We start from the raw sequence: 21184 nt of genomic DNA on the forward strand, positions 1-21184 counted from the left end.
AGAATGAATGAGAAGTGAGGCCAAAGCTTGGTGTAATACAGCGCAACCATGTTTTAAATGTGTATGCTTGAGAGAGCGTGTAATACCTATTTGACTTGATCAAACCACAGAACGTGTGGTTACAACTCTTGAGGTACGCCCTGTTCACATGTAAAGATACAGCTGAATACGAACACTTAATTGAAGTAAATGAATTAAATTCAGAGGGTATGTGTGTTTTAATGAGTGAATGCAGGAATTTGAACTACATATACATTTAATGTGATGTACGTCTTTATGCAATGAAGCCCAATTCACACTTGAAGTGCATAATCATGTGATGTAGCTCTATTCACATTTAACTTGATGTATATAGCCGTGCTTAGGGGCTTCATTCACATGTAGATGTTGAGGAGGCCTCTAGGCTTTTAGATTTCAAAGCAGTGATTGTCTGTACATATTACACAATTTGATGGTTAATCATAAAATCTTCTTCAATTCAAAGATCCTTGAATGCATTTCAGCAAACATAAATCCTAATTTTAAGGGAAAACATGTATTATGTTTTCGCTGTTCATGGTGACTTTATGGGGAGACATAGAGCATTGTATAAGAGGTTGTAGATTAGATGTAGTGATGTCTGGCAGGGATACGTCTTGTAGGCAGATGTAGCCTTGCAATGTAGTTTGAATAGGGTATAAAAGCAGTCACACCAAACTGTGAATGAGCTAGGAGAGCGTGTATGGGAACAATACAACAAAGGGAACAGACCTCTCTCCATGATTGCCTCTTTTCAGCTTGCATCTTTCTCTCTGCTCTCTCTCTCTCTCTCTCTCTCTCTCTCTCCATGTCTTTTCCTCTTTCATTTTCCCCATGTTTATGGACTTGCTCTCTTTTCCTGTCTTGTTCTTCCTCACCATCTCTTCAGTTCTTCCTATTCTTCTCTCACACTATCTCTCTCTCTCTCTCTCTCTTTCTTCTTTTTTCTCAGATTATGATTTCATTTTTTAAAAATTCTCTTGGCAAATTTCATTCGCAATGTGTTTCCATGTTTTGTTTCCACTTTCCATGCTCTCTGTTTTATACTTCCCCTTCCCCCTCCACACCATCTCCTCTCTCTTCCTCATCTCATCTCTCTATCTTCTCTGATCTTTTTTGTTGTTCTCTGTCATGCATTCCCTACTATTCCCGGTTATTTTATAGGCCTGTGTTCCCCCTCCTCTATCTCTGACTGTCCTTCTTATTATTCTCTATCTCTCCTTCACCTTTCTATCTCTTTCCTTCTCTCTCTCTCTTTCTCTCTCTCTGTCTCTCTCTCCCTCTCTCTTTTTCTCTCCTTCCCCTCTCTCTCTTTCTCTCCATCTTTACCTCTCTCCTTCCTCTCCCTCTATCTTTCTTTCCCTATTTCTCTCCCTTTCTCTCTTTTTCTCTCTCTTTCTCTCTCCCTCTCCTTGTTTTGCTTTCTCTCCTTCCCCTCTCTCTCCCTCTCTCTCTATCTTTCTCTCCCTCTTTCTCTGTCCATCACTTGAACATAAGGACAGGAAACCTGAAGGAGGAACGCAAGCGCCTTTACAAGAGTTGACTTCAAGAATCCCCTGAGGCACCCAGTATTCTGCTTCTCATATACAATCGCTGATCGCCATGTAAACGTCTCATTCGGTCTCGTGCACTATACCGGCCATGTTCAGAGCCTTTGTAGAAAGGTGTACATCCACAGCATGTGCATCTTATCCCATATATTCCCTCAATGCTGTTAACCCCCTTCGCCAGACATTAATCTACATTTGGCACTCTTTACCCAGGTGTAGTAATGGTTGCCTTGTAGAAAGGATTACTTTGAATGCTTTGAGTGCCTTCAATGTCTTTGTTCATGAATTTGAAAATAGTAACAGCCCCTGCATCTCTTTTCACAGAGTAGCTCAATACCATTGAAACCAGGAAAAATGTGTGCTTTCAATATTCCTGAGTTTCGCAAGTGCTCTTGATTTGTGAAGTTAATGCTATGAAATATTGGAATCCCAATTGCATTGAAATTGGCAGGCATTTACAATTTGGGGGGTTTTATGTCATTAAAGTATAAGGTTTTATGGTAGAATATAAAAGCATTATAGCCCACCATGTTTTTTAAATTTGAATTATCTTATATTGGTGTAACTAACAGGAACAATCACATGCTCCGTGTGTTGAAAATCATTCATTAATAACAGATTTCTAACAAGGAAAGAGTACTTAGCTGCATTCATCTGATGAAAATATCTGTAAATGTACACTATCTAGGATTGGGTACAAATCACAATCATATCAATACCACCAAAACCCACATAACAGATGTAAGCATCAAAACAACAAAAATCATAGGATTCGCCTCAAATTGGATTTCACTACTTCATTCAGTATACATCAGCTTAACTATAATAGACAGTGTTGATTGTGAAATGAGATTTATAATCCCAGCAGAACAAATTAGCCAGATTACAAAGCAATTTCCCAAATTGGTGACTGATTTCAATGGTTGACCGAGGAGGAGGAGGAGGAGGAGGAGGAGAGATTATTTTTCTTGGTTTCATTGTTAAAAAGAGATTTGATTTTTGCATTTTAATTAATTACACAGTGATCAATCTTTTATGACACAGAAACATTCGTACATATTGAGGGGCACGTTTGATTTTCAGAGAATAATCAAAAGACAATGTCAATTAGCAACATCATTTGTGCATTCTGTTTAGTATATAGTCTTACAGTTTCTAATTATTCATAGAGTTTGTGGAAATTTGGGATGTAGCAGGTAAAAGAATAGTTGTTTTAGTTACTTGTACTTCTGACTTCAAACTTAATTGATTTATTTAATTTAATGTTTTGTTTTAATGTTGTTATTAATTTCTTCCTAAATGTAGGTATCAGGGTCAGGCCCCTATTTATCTGCCTTTTGCTATCTTGATCATCAACATGAAAATAATAATCACCACTACTCTTTCTCTTTTAATAGGCAGAAATATTTACCTTTTATGAATGTACCTCTCTGTTTCTGTTTCACTTTCTTACTCTCTCTCTCTCTCCCTCTCTCTCTCTCTCTCTCTCTCTCTCTCTCTCTCTCTATGTCCTGTACCCAGGAACACACTGATACTATAATATCATTCTATATTTTTCTTTCCTTTCCTATTCTTTTTCTTTCTTCTCTTCTCTCTATGCATCTCTTTGCTATTTATTTTATCAATTATCTGCATTTTCTTCAATTAATGGATTTCCATCCCTTAATCATCCATCCTATCTGCTCTACCCTCCTCCTCTCTCCATCTCTCTCTCTCTCTCTCTCTCTCTCTCTCTCTCTCTCTCTCTATCCCTCTCTCTCTCCATCCACCCACCCATCTATCTCTCTCTCCCACCCACCCATCTATCTCTCTCGCTCATCCATCCCATGACTGGCTTGGAATCAATGTGTGCACATTTGAATGAAACCAGGATTTAATCAATAACGGTGGAGACAACACATCATATTCATGGCGTATTTAGACTGAAATCAGAGCCTATGACATGGCGTGTATGTCAATATGTATGTAATATTCCTATGCAGACAAACCGAACGAATCCATGTGAACGCCGCAAAGCCGTGCATTCTCCTTTATCCTCTCCTCCTGCTGTTTGTTCACATATCTCTCATTTCAAATTTCATATTCAAAGACAAAAACGGGTAGAAAAGGGGGGAAATATTGCCGGTGTGCCGTCAGAAGTGAAGAGCATACATGTCATTTTTGCATCTCATTATCGTCAATATCCGTTACTTGAACGTTTCATCAATCAATTTTGGGGGAGGAATATTTTGATGTGTTGGTTTAATCCATTGACATCTCCATTCTAAATGGAAAGTATTTATAGTAGTGAGCCCTAGAGCGAATGTCAATGGCTTCAGCCAGTCAAAGGCACATGTATCCTTATTTACTGAATGTCTAAGGTTATATGTCTCCAGAGCACTAAGATATGAACACAAAGAACATGGATTTTTTTTTCTCTCAGCAGTCATTCCAAATTTGTTTAGTCTTCTTTTCCATTTTTTTAATGCTGTAACGTCTGAATTATAGCTTTCTATAACCTCAGATATATATTCACTTTGAACGATTATATGAATGTATTATGTGTTGTATTCTAAACATCGGGAACTCATGGTTGTCAAAATGCATTCACTATTAATGTACATACCAATCTCTACCGTATATTATCATTTGTCATTGGATGTCTGTGACATATCAAGTTTAAAAAAGAATCGCCAACCTCTTATTGTCTGTACAGAATCAGAAGAACATTAACCCTGTGTTGAAGCATATGATTTGATTTGATTTGATTTGATTTGATTTGATTTGATTTGATTTGATTTATTGGTTTCTGCATCTTTTTTCTTTTTTTCATCATACATTTTCATGAACATAATATGGCTTGATACAATATTTCAAGTCACTAATTTCAAGTGTATATAATTTTATACAGATAATAAACGATATTAAACAAATATATTGAATTTAAACATATACAACGAATGCATAATACATTAGATGCAGGAGGGCTACAGAAATAAGCAAAGTAGCTTGACGTGCTGGCAGCCCTCAACTTAGATACAACAATACAAAATATAAATAAAAAAGAGTGACTTGCAGAAAAGAAAAGGAAAGGGGAGAGAAGGAGGAGGAGGAGGAGCGTTGGTAATAATACAATAAATCTCATACATCTGCTGATTGAATGCAGGTTCATTCATGAATGGAAAAACGATGCTAGGTCATGGACGATTACACATCATTGTTGAATATACAGTCAATGTAAACGAACATGAATTACACACGACATGATCAATACTTAGACAATAACATAGTTTTAACTGCCTTCTTAAAAGAATACAATGTCCTATGAGTCCTATGAGTCAATGCCCTTCTGCTTCCAAACAGACACTATGTGATGAACCAGAAGGTATATCATCCTGGCTCTCAGTACATGATCTATACAAGTTATGAGGTAAAGGTCTGTTGTATGCTCACAACCTAACCATGCAACCATCTTCTTTTTGACTCCTACTTGTGACATACTATTAAACTCCACCTGATTCTCCACCCTAGTTTTACTACCCTTCACTGTATTCAGTGCTATTGTCTGTTGGAGGCTCGTTGCCCAATCTTGCTGAGAGTGAAAAAGATATAATTTGCTGATTAACTCTATTACTGTATTATGTGTATAGATAAGTGGTAGGGAAGATAGGAAGGTTTTCAGTAAATCCTGCATTTGTTAATCATGAAATATATCTTACTGACTCTTAAACAACCTAATTGTTCAAAAGTACACAACAATAATGCAGTTTATACTTTACTCTTGCTATATAAACCACTGTATTGTAACACTCACTTTTGGATGTTACCCATGGACGAGAAACACCAAAATCATGTGAACATGTTTTTAAAAAATGAAATATTAGGGCATGCAGACCTCAGATAAGAAACAGAACCTACTTGTTATGGTCTAGTGGGTTTAATGTATTTGACCTTGAACTAGGCTAAAGTTCAAGTGTACAGAAGGATTCTCAATAACACATTAATCTGAGCTAGCTAAACCAATTTAGGAATCATAAAAAAGGCATTTAATTCAGCTCCTCCATCTTCTTTCTCTCTATTTCTTCTGATCTAATTGACTTGCAGCCTTTTCACACACAGCTAAAATTCATCGTTTCCAGAGATGATTAGAATCACTCAACAGTTTTAAACATGTTTATAGAAAAATTTTCCCAGTGTGAACATCGTTTATACGATGTTGGGATAGATACGAAGTCGCGATGCATACGCCCCTAAAAGCAGGCTGCCGATACGAAGTTCGTATCTAAAGAGCTTGACATTTTGTGTGTGAAAGGTTTTTCGTGTTTAAACGTGTTTAAACTGGATGGAGCAACCGCTCTGTTTGATATGACCTGACCTTCAATGCGCAATGGCACTACTGCGCATTTTACGAGCAGTAGTTAATCACGAAACGATTAACGATCGCAACAAAATTTCTGTGTGTGAAAGGCTCGTGATTAGTTTAAACACGTTTCAAACACGTTTATACTAATCATGTTTATAGAATTTTAGCTGTGTGTGAAAAGGCTGTTGGTAACTGGAACACATGACACAGTAAGAAGTATTTTAAGAGGTTGATTGAGGGAAGGTGTTTGTTCTTCTTATGCATACATAAACAGGTATGTTCGGTCTAAGTGTTTGCTTAAAGAGATAAATCACCCAGTGAGCCATGATATACTACCATTAGATAATAATGATTTATGTGAAAGCAAATTGGTATAATCATGGACTTACTAGACTATAGTAAGTCCATGGTATAATTGTGTAATTGTTTATGTATGTACATGTATAATCTTAATCATGCTAATCTTGTCTAATGATTATTGCATATTCATATACTTGAAACAGAGTCAAATTGTCTTTGGTTTCTTTAAACCTGTCATGCGTTATTGTTGTAAAAGTGTTAGATATAATAAAATCAATTTATATTTTAACAGTGGAGTATATACTTCTGTATTACCTACCCATTGCAAAAATCCAGCATATTTCAGTATTGTTATGATACTGCGATACTTTTAGCAAAATATGCATACCCAGCAGACATATGGCAAATAAGAATCATAGAAAGTAAAATGGCTTATCAATTTAGAAAACATTACCTCAGTTTGTATGCTTGTAATGACGTGCTTCCATACATGCAGCCGTATGCCATTTAATGAGCTCAGCATAATGGTATAATAAAGAAGCCTTAATGTCTGTATGCATGTGATGAGATGGCGTCACATCCATTTTGAAGACTAGCAAAGCATCAAGACGGAAGTGACCTCCTGCATCCCAACACTTTATCATCGGCTACTATTACATTCTACCTCCCATTTCAAACTATCCCCAAATCCCTAAATAGCCGACTACTTTCCAGCAAAGCCGTCCGGTCGTATCCCCCCTCCGTCTTTTAAAAGACAAACTCTGAAGTCTTCCCATTCTGCCGTTGAAATTTGCGCGGCTTTGCAAGAGGCGACTACCTTCTAAATCACTAACACTCTAAACGCAAATTACCCCTCCATTTTGAGTGCATTGCTACTTAGCTAGGAATACTTGGCAACAATCTTGAAATTGATGTTGATGTTTGAAAAGCACATATTGAACACTCGCTGTGCCACTACAGGCTCTTGAAAATGAGTTGTTATCCATGCTCTATTTTTACTCTTCCAAAACCTCTCATGACTCCACGCTTTCTCCTCAGATGCATTGGAACTTAAAAGATTTAGAAAAACAAATGTTGGCTTTTAAAGATGATAGGATTTGATAGATTTATTTTCTTGTTTTTAAATATTATCTGTTACAATTTGCTCCTTCCTGTTTGAAATGAGTTGATGTGTTGAGGTAAACTGTTCTCAGTATATTTTCTTGTCTTTGAAATAATCATTTTCCTCTCAAAATACATAAAATAAATTGTATGTAATGGAATGTCCAGAGCTTAAGTGGTGCATACAAATTTCAAGTTTATTTTGTTATGTGCCTTGTTTTTGTTTCTGTTAAATTGTTTGAAAGTTAAGAGCTCAAACATATTTTCTGTTAAGGAACCAAACTCCATACATCCAGAATGATTAAAATAGACTTGTTATGATTCTCTCTGTATTTTTTCTCCCTGGTAGACATTGATTATCAATATTTTGTCTCAAAAATTGCAGGTGTATTTTCTCTCCATTTTGAGACAAGTGATAAATATATACCATGTATTACCTTCTATACGGTTTGCGGCTTTGCATTACGTCTATAAGTAGACCAAGATACCTTATTGCTTATGAAAAGCAAATAGGATTCTGATGAAGTCATAGCCATATGATTCATGAACATGGATACAGGATTAAATAATTCTTCTTTTCTTTTCTTGTATATTGTCTGTATCTTTTCTTGTATATTGTCTGTATCTTTTCTTGTATATTGTCTTTATCTTTCTTGAAAACAAATAAAGTTGGTTGCGTCACCCATTTCATTTCCTGTCGTTTTCTTTGTGGTCAGTGAGAAGCGGGTGTCCACTTAGATGTAGCTTTGTTCTCTTTGTGATATCTTGACCAGGATCTGATATGATGCTTGATTCATATTGATGTAGATTCATCCATCTTGACAGCTTATATAGAAAATGATTCAAGGTCTCGTGCTAGATATTTAATGTACTATATATGGTCATGTCTTGTAGATGTCTTGTACATATCTTGTACATATCTATGGACATATCTAGTAGATATCTTGTGGATATCTAGTAGATATCATGTAGATTTCTTGTAGATTTCTTGTAGATGTCTTTTAGATTTATTGTAGATATCTTGTAGATTATTGTAGATATCTAATACATATCTTGTAGATATCTTGTAGATATCTTGTAGATATCTTGTAGATATCTTGTACATATCTTGTAGATATTGCCAGAAGGGCTCTAGCTCCAATACATTTTGATACAGTTAATGCCCTTTCGACTCTGAACCCATAGATGATATCCTCTGCGAGCCAGAAGGATGTACTTTGATGTTGCGTTAACATTCTTCTAACTTGTGACACATGGCTTAATTCATTGCTTTTTATTGTATACCGGTATACCATGCCTATTGGATAAAGGTAATTGTACAATGCTGCAGATAAAGAAATGTTTAAATGTGATTCATGATACTTCAGTAGATTTTAGAAACATGATGTGTCAACATCTCAAGCGATATTATTACATGGTATAGTTAATACATGCGTGGGCAGGGAGTGAACACAGGCAATGCATTGAGGTGAGAACAGCTCCTTTGAAGTGTAAACAGAGCAATAGACTTTGTTGTACTAAATGATAGTATTTGTAGAAACATTATAAAATCACTGTGTGAATGGGTCAGGCCTAGGCAGGGTCGATACATTGCATTAAAAATGAGGATGATATGCTTCACGATTGTATTTGTAGAAACATTGAGTGAGTACAGTATGAACCGCTAATCTGAGATGGATACAATCAAGACATTAGGTTTTATTCTACGTCATTAATGTGTTTGTAGGAACATTAGTATTGAGTATGAACAGGCCTGCTAAGATTGATACATTGCATTGCAAATGAGGAGGGTGATAGGCTTTATTGTACTACACATGTATTTTGATGTAAGTAAAGCTTGGATGCATCATCCAATTTGATAGATCAGTGAGTCAGAGGAGAGGAGAGGATAGAGAGGGAGGGGATGAGAGAGGAGGAGAGAGACAGAGAGAGACAGATAGGGAGAGGGTAGAGAGAGGGGGAGAGAGAGAGAGAGATGGGGAGAGTGATAGAGAGGAAGAAAAAGGAGGAGGAGGAGGGGGAGGGGAGAGAGAGAGAGAGAGAGAGAGAGAGAGAGGGGGGGGGGGGTAAAGGGAAGTATAAAGGGAGAGAGATAGGAAGAGGGAGTTATGTGGTAGAAAGTTGGAGGGAGAGAAGTAGAGAGAGAAAAGAGAGATAGAGAGGAAGACGTGAATGCAAAGTGAAATATAGATGGTATTTTATTTGAAGAAAGGTAAGTAAAAAAGATTGCATAGAATAATAAGAAGCATTGAAGAAGAAGGGGGATTTAGAGAGAGAGTGAGAGAGACGGAGAGAGAGACGGAGAGAGAAAGGGTGAGGGATTGAAGAATCAGAGGTCGGAACCAATTTCCAAAGGAAAAGGGAAAATAGAATATTTAAATGCAGAGAATTTTAAATCCCTTTACTGAGTATGAATTAAGAAAAACATTATTGATTTTAAGATGATGTGTTCTTGTTATTTTGCTCTTCATAGCTACATGTAATGTAATTACATGACATTTAACTAACCATAATATGTTTTTACTTTTCTTTCATGTTCTGATGTGCCCTTCAACTACTGTCTGCTATCCCAAACAGGTAAGAAAAGTTCTTTTTAATTGCTAATGTTTATTGAAACCTAAAAGGCACGTATGAAAAGCTCCCTCTGCTTATCAAGAGTAGAATGAGATATTGAATTTGACTTTCTTCAAATTTATTTCGGGGAAAAGTAAGACTATGTTGTATTGCATGTTGGAGTGAAAGTGAGTATAAAAAGAAGAGAGAGGGAGAGGGAAAGAGAAAGAGAAGAGGAAGAGAGAAAAGAGAAAGAGAGAAGAGGAAGAAGAATATATATTATAAATGATGTTCTGAAAGCTGCCTTTTAATCAAAGGTAGAAATGAAGTTTTAAATAATGAATTAACATTTGCATATCAGACATTTATATTGTCTATAACCTAATCAGGGCACACAAATTTTTGCAAAATCTATAAAACAATTTCAAAATAAGAATACCTCGGACAAAGCTATTGAACAATTAGAAGAAGGAGACAAGACATTTCATTGACGGTATGACAAAAATATCCCAATTCATGGAATATCAGCGCTTTGATGACAAAATTTCATTCCCAACCGCAGGAAACAAACAAAAGAAGAGAACTTTGAAACCAACAATATCGGCATGAATATTAATCTCATTGAGTCACCCTATTTAGTTTCTTTGATGCTTCCCGCCCAGCCCCGAATTCTCAGACAATGGATTGTTTATTCCCATGCCGACTCACGGCTCCCAAATCTCGCGGGCTGTTGCCAAGGGCATAGGGATATTGTTTTCCATTTCTTCCACTAGGCTACTCCATTGTCAAAGAAATATATTCCTTTCAAGCAATTCCATTCTCATTTCCAAGCAATCATCAAATTCCATTTTTCTGTTGGTCGCTTCGGTGTCCTTATATCATTCACCCCATACGCCAAAGTCCAGTTCATTTCATCAAATCATTCGTTGGTTGGGATTGATTACCGGAGAGTTCTAGATTCTTTACTTGTCTTACAAGCTCTTTCCTGTGACTCCACTTTCTCTCATGTCTCTCGTAGTTACAAGAAATATGATTTCTGCCTAGTTTTCGGTTTCACCTCGTGCTTTCTTTCCGGACATAATTTGATATTTTGTGTCCTGATCCCGTTGGGCTTGAGTTATTGTCTGTTTGGAGATAGTAAATCGTCAGTCTGTCTCTGAGCCCATCTGCCTAGACGTTTCAATTCTTATTTGGAAGTAGATATGCCATGGTGACATTCATATTATGTCAGCACTCTCTTCCCATCTTCGTTGATGATCAAATCTAACAGGATGCTTTCTAATAAAAGCAAAGATGCTTTCCCCGTTCCTATTGATCCTGTGTCTTCCAATATAACGTATTCTCTGTTTTGACTCTCTTTCCCATCTTCCATCAACCCTTCATTCTCTTCACTTTGTCTCAAAACTCTTATTCAATATTTTAATAATGATAGTGCCTTTCCAATATTTCATGAAATATCTTCACTGTTGAAATACACTGTTTATTTTCCCATCATTGATTTTATCAGAAAGTGTGCTTCCTGCTTATTTCATTATATTAGAATTAAAAACATTAAAATTTCCTCCTATCATGAATTGCTCTTACTTGCTTTGAATATATGATGCTTTACTTGATTGTTGTAGTCTTGATGTTTCTATGTTATATTTTCCTGCTTTATACAGAGCGAGATGATATTGTGTTCTCATTATAGAAGTCTGATAATAAGCTGATATATTAGATAGCAGACAATATCAAGATAATAATTATTATTAGAAAAACATTAACATCTACGGTTGATAGAATACAAAATGAGGATACTATCGTTTCGCTATCATATGTTTGGTAATGATGAAGTAAAGAGAGAGAGAGAGACAGACAGAGACAGAGGGATGCAGTATGCAAGCATTGTTATCTGTTTTTCTCCATTTGTAGATGAAGCACTATAGGCAGTCAGAAACGTAAATAATGCACTATTCAATGTTTAGCCATGCAATCAAATTTGAATTAAGCTACACTTGTTACATTTAAGATCAACAACACGTTAAAGTCCTCCAGTCTGAGATGTAGAAGAAGAGAAGTCGTCTGCATCTGGAGTTCCTTTGCATCCAAAATTTATTCCTTTTTGCTAACCTTGCCTTGTCCTCACAAGATTTGAAATTTAAAGTAGAGAGGCAAATGTGAAGCATTTCCTGTCCACTCCCTCTCCTTCCATTTGCTTTATTACATATAGGGTCCAGATAAGGTGCCTTGGGTCACTCCCCACCCCCCTACACATACAATGTAAAACAGCGAGATAAAACCCCTTTGTGCCTCGAAGAGTAGAAAAGAGAGTGGCATTAAGTTGAAGCCGACGATGCGCGTACAATCAAATTAGCCCACTGACGTTTGCTAGGAAAGTAGCGAAGTAGCGCAAAGACAAGTCCCCCAAGTGTCACAGCCAGCCATGCGAGTAGTTCGTCTGACACTTTGGAGTTGGTCGTTAGCATATAATCCTAGCTAGCTAGCTGCATGCTGCCTTTTTGCAGGTTTGAAAGGGTGAAATCCATGGAGAAGGGGTATTTTACAGGGAATAAGAAATATCTTCCCAGACGATCGTATTATGGCTGAGAGCCTTATTTCAGTAAAGAACCAAAACATTTACATTCCAATGAGATACGATCAAGACGTAAACAAGCATCACTTTTGTTGCAAAGTCTACTCCTAGAACAGTATCTAAACATATATTTGGGAAGTGAATTCTTACATTCACCTAGGGCTCATCACTGTGCAAGATGGACAATGCGAATATATGCCCACATCTTACACTGTGAAAGAAATTGATATTAAGCTAGGAAATAAAAAAACATTCTGAAGCAATAGCATCATGGTTTTGTGAATCAGGTGATTTTTAAAAATAAATATTTATGAAACAGATGTGCACATTTTTTACACAAGCACACATTTAATGTATTAGTCTCGTTAGGTTTTCTTTGAAATGATTACAACTACAATTTTCAACCTCTGCAATATTTAATAGAGTTCATGTCACAGATCATATGTCATCCAAATGTTTGTCTATTTGTGTTACCATTTTGAATGATGATGATTGCCCTTTTCAAGAGTGGCATATTTTAAGAGATTAGCAAAGTCCAAAGACAAACTGCACCAGATGGATGTTAAAGAATTCAGCAGCTTCAAGACCCCCAACTCGTTAAGATCATGGCCCCATTAGGCCTGTCTTCATCAGCTCAAGATTGCAAAATATCCTGCTATTTGAACTAGCCCGATCGCAAATTATCCAGTTAATTTACGTTTTCATAAGCCCAAAGTTGCAATTAGCGTGATATTTGGTCGAGATAATCATCCCAAAATATCTTGGGCTAGTTTGCAAAATATTTCGCTATTTGGCAAAATATCTCGCTATTTATCCGGTGCGTCTTTACCAGTCCGAAGGCTCGCACTATGCGCAGACACTGAGCAAAATATCTTGAGTTAATTTCTAGAGCTTGTTTTAAGGTCAAATCTCGAGCTGATGAAGACGCGATTTGTAACTTCGGGATTATTTCCCAAATCAGAAATAGCAGGCTATTTGGCAATCTCGAGCTGATGAAGACAGGCCTATTGTGTTTAATTGACTTGCCCTCTAAATTCACAGACCATGAAATGATGTAATTATGACATCAGACTCGCCTGACTGAGTCTTTCTGTTAAAAAGTCCAAAAAGGATGACATACTTTTTCATTTTTTCCTCCTGTTTCTTTGCTGGACGGGAGAATGGCGAGCCCGTCACGCCTGTCATAATCACTAATAGCCATTGTTTGCTCTGGGTGTGTGTAAAATCGCTCTGTCCTAGTTTGAAGCAATTCATCTTCTGTGTTTTTTTCTGACAAGCTGCCATATTAGCAATGAATAATTGATTATGTTGATAATGCTATTACATTAATCACTTTCATAGGATATAATGTCTATGAGTGAACCAAATTGAGTGACTTAAGAGTGTGAAGAGTTTCCAACGTTGTTAGGAACACATTCTTTTTGTTTTTGTTTCCTAATTGTGAATGATGCATTTTGAATTAATTAACTTAAAGGCAGGAGTTCGCGCTTGAAAAACTTGCATAGCTCCTTTAAGTATATTGAACCCATTAAAGGCTCTAGTGCCATGAACAATGCACTTAACAGGGATTTAAATCTTACCATCCCATAGCTGAGCCTGTTATTGGTAAATAAAGTGTTTAATATTTTTATTACCACCATATCTCATGTGCAAAATAAGGCCTTATGCCGATGTTCTTAAAGGGTTTTAGGAAGAATACTATAGGTTATGTTTGTACACCAGTGTGAACAGGAAGCATTGTCCTTTCAATAACCTTTTTGCTCACTTTTAGCTCATCCCTCATTTTTAAAAAATATTCCAGCCTAATTTACAAACCCATAAAACATAGCATACTTTGTCAAAACAAATCCTCCATTGAAGAATTACCCAAACCAAAGCACGGTGCAGAATAATCACAATAAGATCCATAACTTAGTGTGAATGTTGTCTCTAGTCATCTTGGGGCTCAGATGCCATGCATCATTCACGATCCGTTAAAGCGTCAACTAATCCCCTACCACTTACAATGCATGCTTGACATAGTCTCTAAGCTTTGTCGCAAACCACGCAATTGTACGCCTCCTATTAATGCACCAACGCACTGCTGAGGTACAGACGATCTGAAGGGGGCACGCATCTACATTGTGAAATGATTTTTTCCAAACACTTTTTTGATGATGGAAACGTCTCTTGTGATTTGTCAAAATTTGAAAATGGATGTCAAATATCAACATGGGTATCAGCTAGCATTCTATTCTTGCTTTTCAATCTCATCTAATTTTTGTAAAAGATATCAAAATAGGGTTTTTTATGGTAATATGCTGTTTAACTCACTTCAGAAATATAATTTTAGATACTGTTCTAGGAGTAGACTTTGCAACAAAAGTGATGCTTGTTTAAGTCTTGATCGGATCTGATTTGAATGCAAATGTTTTGGTTCTTTTCTGATGATGAGTTTAAAATCAATCTTACTATTTTGGATAAAAACATGTGTCAAACTGAGGGAGTGGGTCAAGATAAAGTTCAATCTTATAATTTAATTACAAATAAAATATGATTGTGATATTATTAAAAGATCATTACTAGTTTGAATCATATTGATTGATTAAGAGCAAAATAATAGGCTTATAAAAAATGAGATATATATTTTAGATAACATTTTAAAGAACAATATTATTGAAGGCTATACAACTTTACCTATTATCACATTGGAAACTGTTGTCTTTTCTAACTTGTTTCTTAAAACTTGTAGTTGAAAATTTGAGAAAAAATTTGAAAAGTAAAACAAAACTTTTCCCCATGGCTCCTGCTTATTGGAATGAAGCCCATTCTAAGGCTGCTGAAAATTCATGTGACATTTACCAAGAATTTCTGGACCAGAAAGAAATCAGGAAAACCTGAAAGCACCTTTCCACATCTTTAACCAAAAATGCTCTCATTTATGAAATGGCATAACGCTGACATGCCATTCCTCTTTTGGATGACTCAGAACCTGCGCATGATACCGTTAAACAATAATTGAATACCCTCTTGAATTTGACTCCCCTGGATCTTTACCCTTACTTCCAAACCCAATGGGCGATGCAGTCAGATGTGGTTATATTCACAGGTATCATGGAAGGTATCATCGAAGGTGTGCTTGCGGAAAAGAGACGAAGGATGGAGTCCACTTTGCGGGTCTGATGTCACCTAGTTGGGCACTGGGGCACTACCTCCTCTAGTAAAGGGTGATGGAGGGGAAGCCGTGATTAGATATGCATAAATGCAGATGACATTCACAAGGCTTTTAGCATTGAGAGCGGTTGCTGGGGTGGGATGGCCCAAATTAGCAATGCACCTCCTCCGTACACTCATCCGTGAGAAATAGCCTGAACAAGTTTGCTCTGATGAAGAAAGACAAGAACATTCATTTTCAACCAATGATATATATAGCTAAACATATATTGGTTCATACAGATACCCCCCTTAATACTGCAACCACCTGTATAGAAAGGCCACTTGCCTATAATGACTGCATTTTCCTTAAACGGTGTTTCCCATTTAAATATGTTGGCCTATTCAGATAACCCCTATGTTTAAAGATCATCTGCCTTGTAAAACTGTATGGCGCTTTCTACATTTCACAGATTTTACCATATTTCATCTCGGATTCCTTCATTTGAATTATTATTTACATATTTGAAAATATGGATTTGTGATAATTGTTACAGTGTCTTTTTAATTATGGCCACTTATATAGTGCTCATATCCAGCATGCAGTGATGATCATTTCACTTAGACATTATGTCACATCAGTTATAGCCAAACCGCCATAGTAACTTGCGCTCAAGCACACCATGTACCCATTAACACCTGGGTGGAGAGTGGCAAATGTCGATTATCGTCTTGCCAGTGTACATTAGTGCCAGGCTGGGGGTTGAACCTCAAACCTTGTGATATACTGTCCAGTGACATATTCATTAGACCACACCACCTCTACATACCACTATCCCTCTCACTAAACACTTTTAACCCATCTGATATGATTTTAATTTGGTATAACATTAATCTTAATAATAATAATAATAGGCTTTTCTATAGCGCCATCTATCTAGATAATTCTATTTCGAGGCACATTTATTATTACCCCGGCTTTAGCCTAGCAGCCATTTATACAGCGCTCTAGCATTTCAAGGAATTAATTCCTACCAGGTACCCATTTACATCACCTGGGTTGAGTGTGGCAAATGTAGATCAATGTCTTGCCAAAGGACATTAGTGTCGCGGCGGGACTCGAACCACGGACCTTGCGATTGACAGTCCGACGACGTATCCACTCAACCACGACACCTCTTCCATAGAATCACAACTGAGCTACTTTAGGTTTAGTACTCAGTGGGTTAAAATTAGCACTATGCTTTAACATACATATGAGGGACGATGAAAGTTATGTAAATAAGATAATAAGATTGTGCATTTAGGATTGCTTAGCCTGTATCTATGATAAGACTTTGCAAACCCTCCTTTTTTGGATGAGAATCTATGTGATTGAGCAGCGAACCATGATCGATGGAGGCATCATTGATTAAGTGATGAATCTATTCTAGTAAATTTTGACATTAGGACAAATAGACATAGGTAAGATGATTCCTAGCATGATTAAGGTCGTTCATAATACCGTTCTGTGACAAACCTTATACAACACACAGACTCGCACCAATTTTCTTGGCAAATCTTTCTCTGTCAGTAAGATGGATTAGATATTTTCCAAAATTTCTACAATTTCCTCCCAGTAAAAGAGACCATTATTAATCCTTGCAATGCTGTATGGGATTCTCACCACACAATATTTTAATATTGCTTCTAATACTTTTGGAAATTTTGAATGAGGCTTGTGATTGTAAAGTTAGATTCCTGAAAGACTGCTTGGATAATTATGAACAATGGAAATATTGTTTCTAGAATAGCTTTTGAAGAAAAAATATTGTATTTCTTCTTCAAATTTTAAAAAGGCCTATAATTGTGAAATTTGATGCCTGGAACACAATTTATATCAAGATGAATGATGACAAAAATAGACCTTGATTACAAACTTTTCTCGTGAAATCATTCTTGTAATATTTTCTTATGAACTTGATGGCATGGTAAGGGTTAAGGACTCTAAAATTAAGAGATTCCAAGAAAGAAAGGAGAGCCATATTTGTGAGTTGAAGAGCAAAGTAAATTGTTGCTCGGTGAGATGAATTGAATCGGTATTGCCGCAGGTGCTCAAGTCTTATCAGTGACCGATAGAAAGGATGGGATATGAAGTAATAACAAAGCAGGACAATGGATGTGAAATATAATTTGACAGGAGAGCCGGAAAATGAGAAAAACACAGAGAAATGAAGACAAAAGGGACTGAGAAACAAAGATAGATGGATAGGTAGAGAGAGGCAGAGAGATAAATGGATAGAAAAAAGACAAATGGTAAAAGGAATTTACAGTGGAGAGATATTCAGAAATGGATAAAGAGAAAGAGAGAGAGAGAGAGAGAGAGATGAAGAGAAGAGAGAGAGAGAAAGAGAGAGAGAGATGAAGAGAAGAAAGAGAAAGAGATGAAGAGAGAGATAGAAAGATGAAGAGAAAGCAAGAGTGGGAGAGGAGAGAAAAGAGAGACTGAAAGAAAGATAATAAAGGAGTCAGATAAAGAGAAAGAAGGAAAAGAAAAGAGATAAATTAAAAAAAAAGTTAAAACAAGACAAAACAAAACGAGACAACAACAACAACAACGTCTTTATTTCCAATTGCCTCGTAACCATATCTGATCAAAACAGATGAATTGAGTTGCTTGTGTTTGGTCAAAGAAATAATTAGTGAAAAGGAGCTATCCCTATACCCACACTGCGCCTTGCATCAGCTTCACTTCTCTAATTTGCGGTAATTGTGTCTCTTTCTCCTCACAAACACAAGGAAGAAAGGAAGAGAGCGGGCTAGGAGATAGTATCGTTGAGTGAGATGTGGTGAAATCTACATACTCCATGTGATTACTGCGATACGACTGCTTGCGACTAGTGTAGGGTGACCGTCATTCAAGACCATACAATGTCATTCCTCTCATCGGGTTCATTCACATTAAGCAAAATCATCTTGTAGATCTTCCTTTTTCCTTAACAATAGCAAAGAGTATCTTATATTATTCTGCAAGTAGATTTAAACTTGTTTTTTCCAGTCTTCAGTCATTGTTGGTATGCACAGTAGTGGTGCATTAAAATGTGATGTTAGGGATTGTCTACATATATAGCTCTTGAATAATAATAGTAACCAGTTTCAATTAAATCAGAATTGCTCTTGTACGACATTGCTGAGGTAACGATTTATATACTTTGTGTGAAATCGTGATCTTGTAATGCCTTTGAAATCTTTTAAAAGGTTGTCTGCAGAGAGTTTGAAAAGTCTAACTCGCATTGTTTTATATCATTTGAAAGCTCCTCTTACTCTTAGCACATGAGTTATATTGAATGCCAGGGAAGTTGAATATTTGCAAATTGATATATGACTGTTCTTATCACCAGGATAAGAGATGTTTCTTTAGAATTGAAATGTTTGGAGAACTATGTGATCTAAGGTAGATGTGAAAGCTGTTGCTGGGTGTGAACGGCTCCCTAGAATCATACCTGTATAACACAGAGGCACTGATATGCTACAAATATGTGTCCGTTGGGATGATGATGTAGTGTGTGTTTCATGTAAGAGAAAAGGGGAAAAGATGCCCAGAAAAAAGGATGAGGTGATTTGAATGAAAGCAAAGAATGGGCTATGGGACCGAGGGAAAATTTGGAAGAGAATTGGGAAGAAAATAATGAAAAACATATAGGGGAAGAGAGAAAGAGAGAGAGAGAGAGAGAGAGAGAGAGAGAGAGAGAGGGGGGGAGGGGGGGGGGGTGGGAGAAGATGGAGAGAGGAGACTGAAGTATGAGAGACAGAGTGAAAGGGAATGATGTACCGAGAGAGAGAGCGAGAGGGGGAAAAGAGGGGAAATAAAGAAAGAGTGCATGGGAGAGACAGGACATGTGAAATTGCATATACATAGATAGATCAAGAGGATAAAAGGGGTTTGGGAAACAATGAATATATATAGGAATCTGAGAGATAGTGAGAGAGAGAGAGATGTAATAAAAGAAAAATGAAGATAAAAAGAGATATAAATGTGTAGAAAATGAGAGAAAGATAGGGAGAGAGAGAAAGAGAGAGAGAGAGAGAGCGTGGGGGAGAAATAAGTCATTAGATTCATTATGTTTTTATGGAGGAGATGATGATGAAGAAAGTGACTGTACATGCAATATGTTGACGAAATAATGATAATGAATCTTGCCGTAAATTTCATTTTACCAACCCATATATGTATTTTTTTTTCTTTCAGGAAATGCATCAATTTTCTAATGCTGCATTTAGTTTTGAAGCTATTTATTCTCATCAATTTCTTTGAATGCATTGAGATGAGGCTCACACGCGACTCTCCAATTTAAATAAGCGCAACTTCAGAATTGTCATTGTTACACTTCCTTTCCAAAGAAAGAGGCAAAAATCAGCCACGAAGAAGCCGACAGTTCCAAATTGAGACCTAAAAGAATACTGCCTCTCAAGGGGAGGATTCATCATCCGGCGTATGAAAGATGCATTGCAGAAGTGATATTGAGCAATTATGCTTTCCTCATGGCTTCCTTATGCCGCCAGATGTGTATTGTGTTTCTCAGTAAAACATTTCTCTTGTTGTGTGTTTCCACGGGAACGGGTAGAGAGAAGGTGTATTCATGACATCAAATTAGATTATTGAGAAGGTGGATGACCTGAAGTGTTTGCAGCCAGCGCTGGGTTGGAGGAGGAGTGAGAGATGGAGTGACGTGAGGGATGGAAGATGAGAAGAGAGAGAGAGAGAGAGAGAGAGAAGAGCAAGTGGAAGGAAGGAAGACAGAAAGTGACGCAGAGAGAAGGAATGAAAAAATAGAAAAGGAAAGAAAATATTTAGGGGGAAGAATTGAGTTGGAAGAATTGAGTGGATGAATCATGAAGGAATAAGGAGGAAGAGAGAGAGAGAGAGAGAGAGAGTAAGGATGAGAATGTTTTAAAAAAAATGGAGTGAAATCGATTTATGATGATGAAGAAAGTAATAGAGAGAGAGAGAGAGAGAGAGAGGGGGGGGGGAGAGTTGTCCAAAAACAACATAGGGATAACAAGATAACAATTGTGAAGGGAGCAACATATAGATAAATTATGCAATTATGAAAAGGCTTCTATATGAAAAATATGTTAATGAAGAAAAACACAGAAGAAATAGGACAGTTCATTGTAAAGCTTAATTGGAATATATTGATGAAAATGAATGATTCAATAATGAAATATGAAACAATTTGTGAAGAAACAGAGGAAAATAATCTAATTTACATATACAATGAAAAATCTATAAATGCAACAATCTTAAATATGCTGAACAAAAATTGACCTCGAAGCTATCAAAGAGATGCCTGTAAACAACTGGCAAGTGAAAGAAGGGAGACTGTGGAGAGAGGCAAGAAGAACGAGAGACAAGAAGAACGAGAGAAAGCTAGAAGAGAGTGTAATGGAAGATAAAAGGAGTTAAAGCATGTCTACTTCATGAATGAGTTTCCTCTTACAAGTCCGTCTCTAGAGAGAGCTATTGAGTGTGAATGAGTGGATTGTATCAAACGAAGATTCCTCCTTTGCATAGCCATTCTACACGACACATACAGTCAAATGTTTCTCCTATACTTATTGTACAGTGTATATTTT

This window comes from Strongylocentrotus purpuratus, unplaced genomic scaffold, assembly GCF_000002235.5.
Source record: "Strongylocentrotus purpuratus isolate Spur 01 unplaced genomic scaffold, Spur_5.0 spur5_scaffold_1, whole genome shotgun sequence".
NCBI lineage: Eukaryota > Metazoa > Echinodermata > Echinoidea > Camarodonta > Strongylocentrotidae > Strongylocentrotus > Strongylocentrotus purpuratus.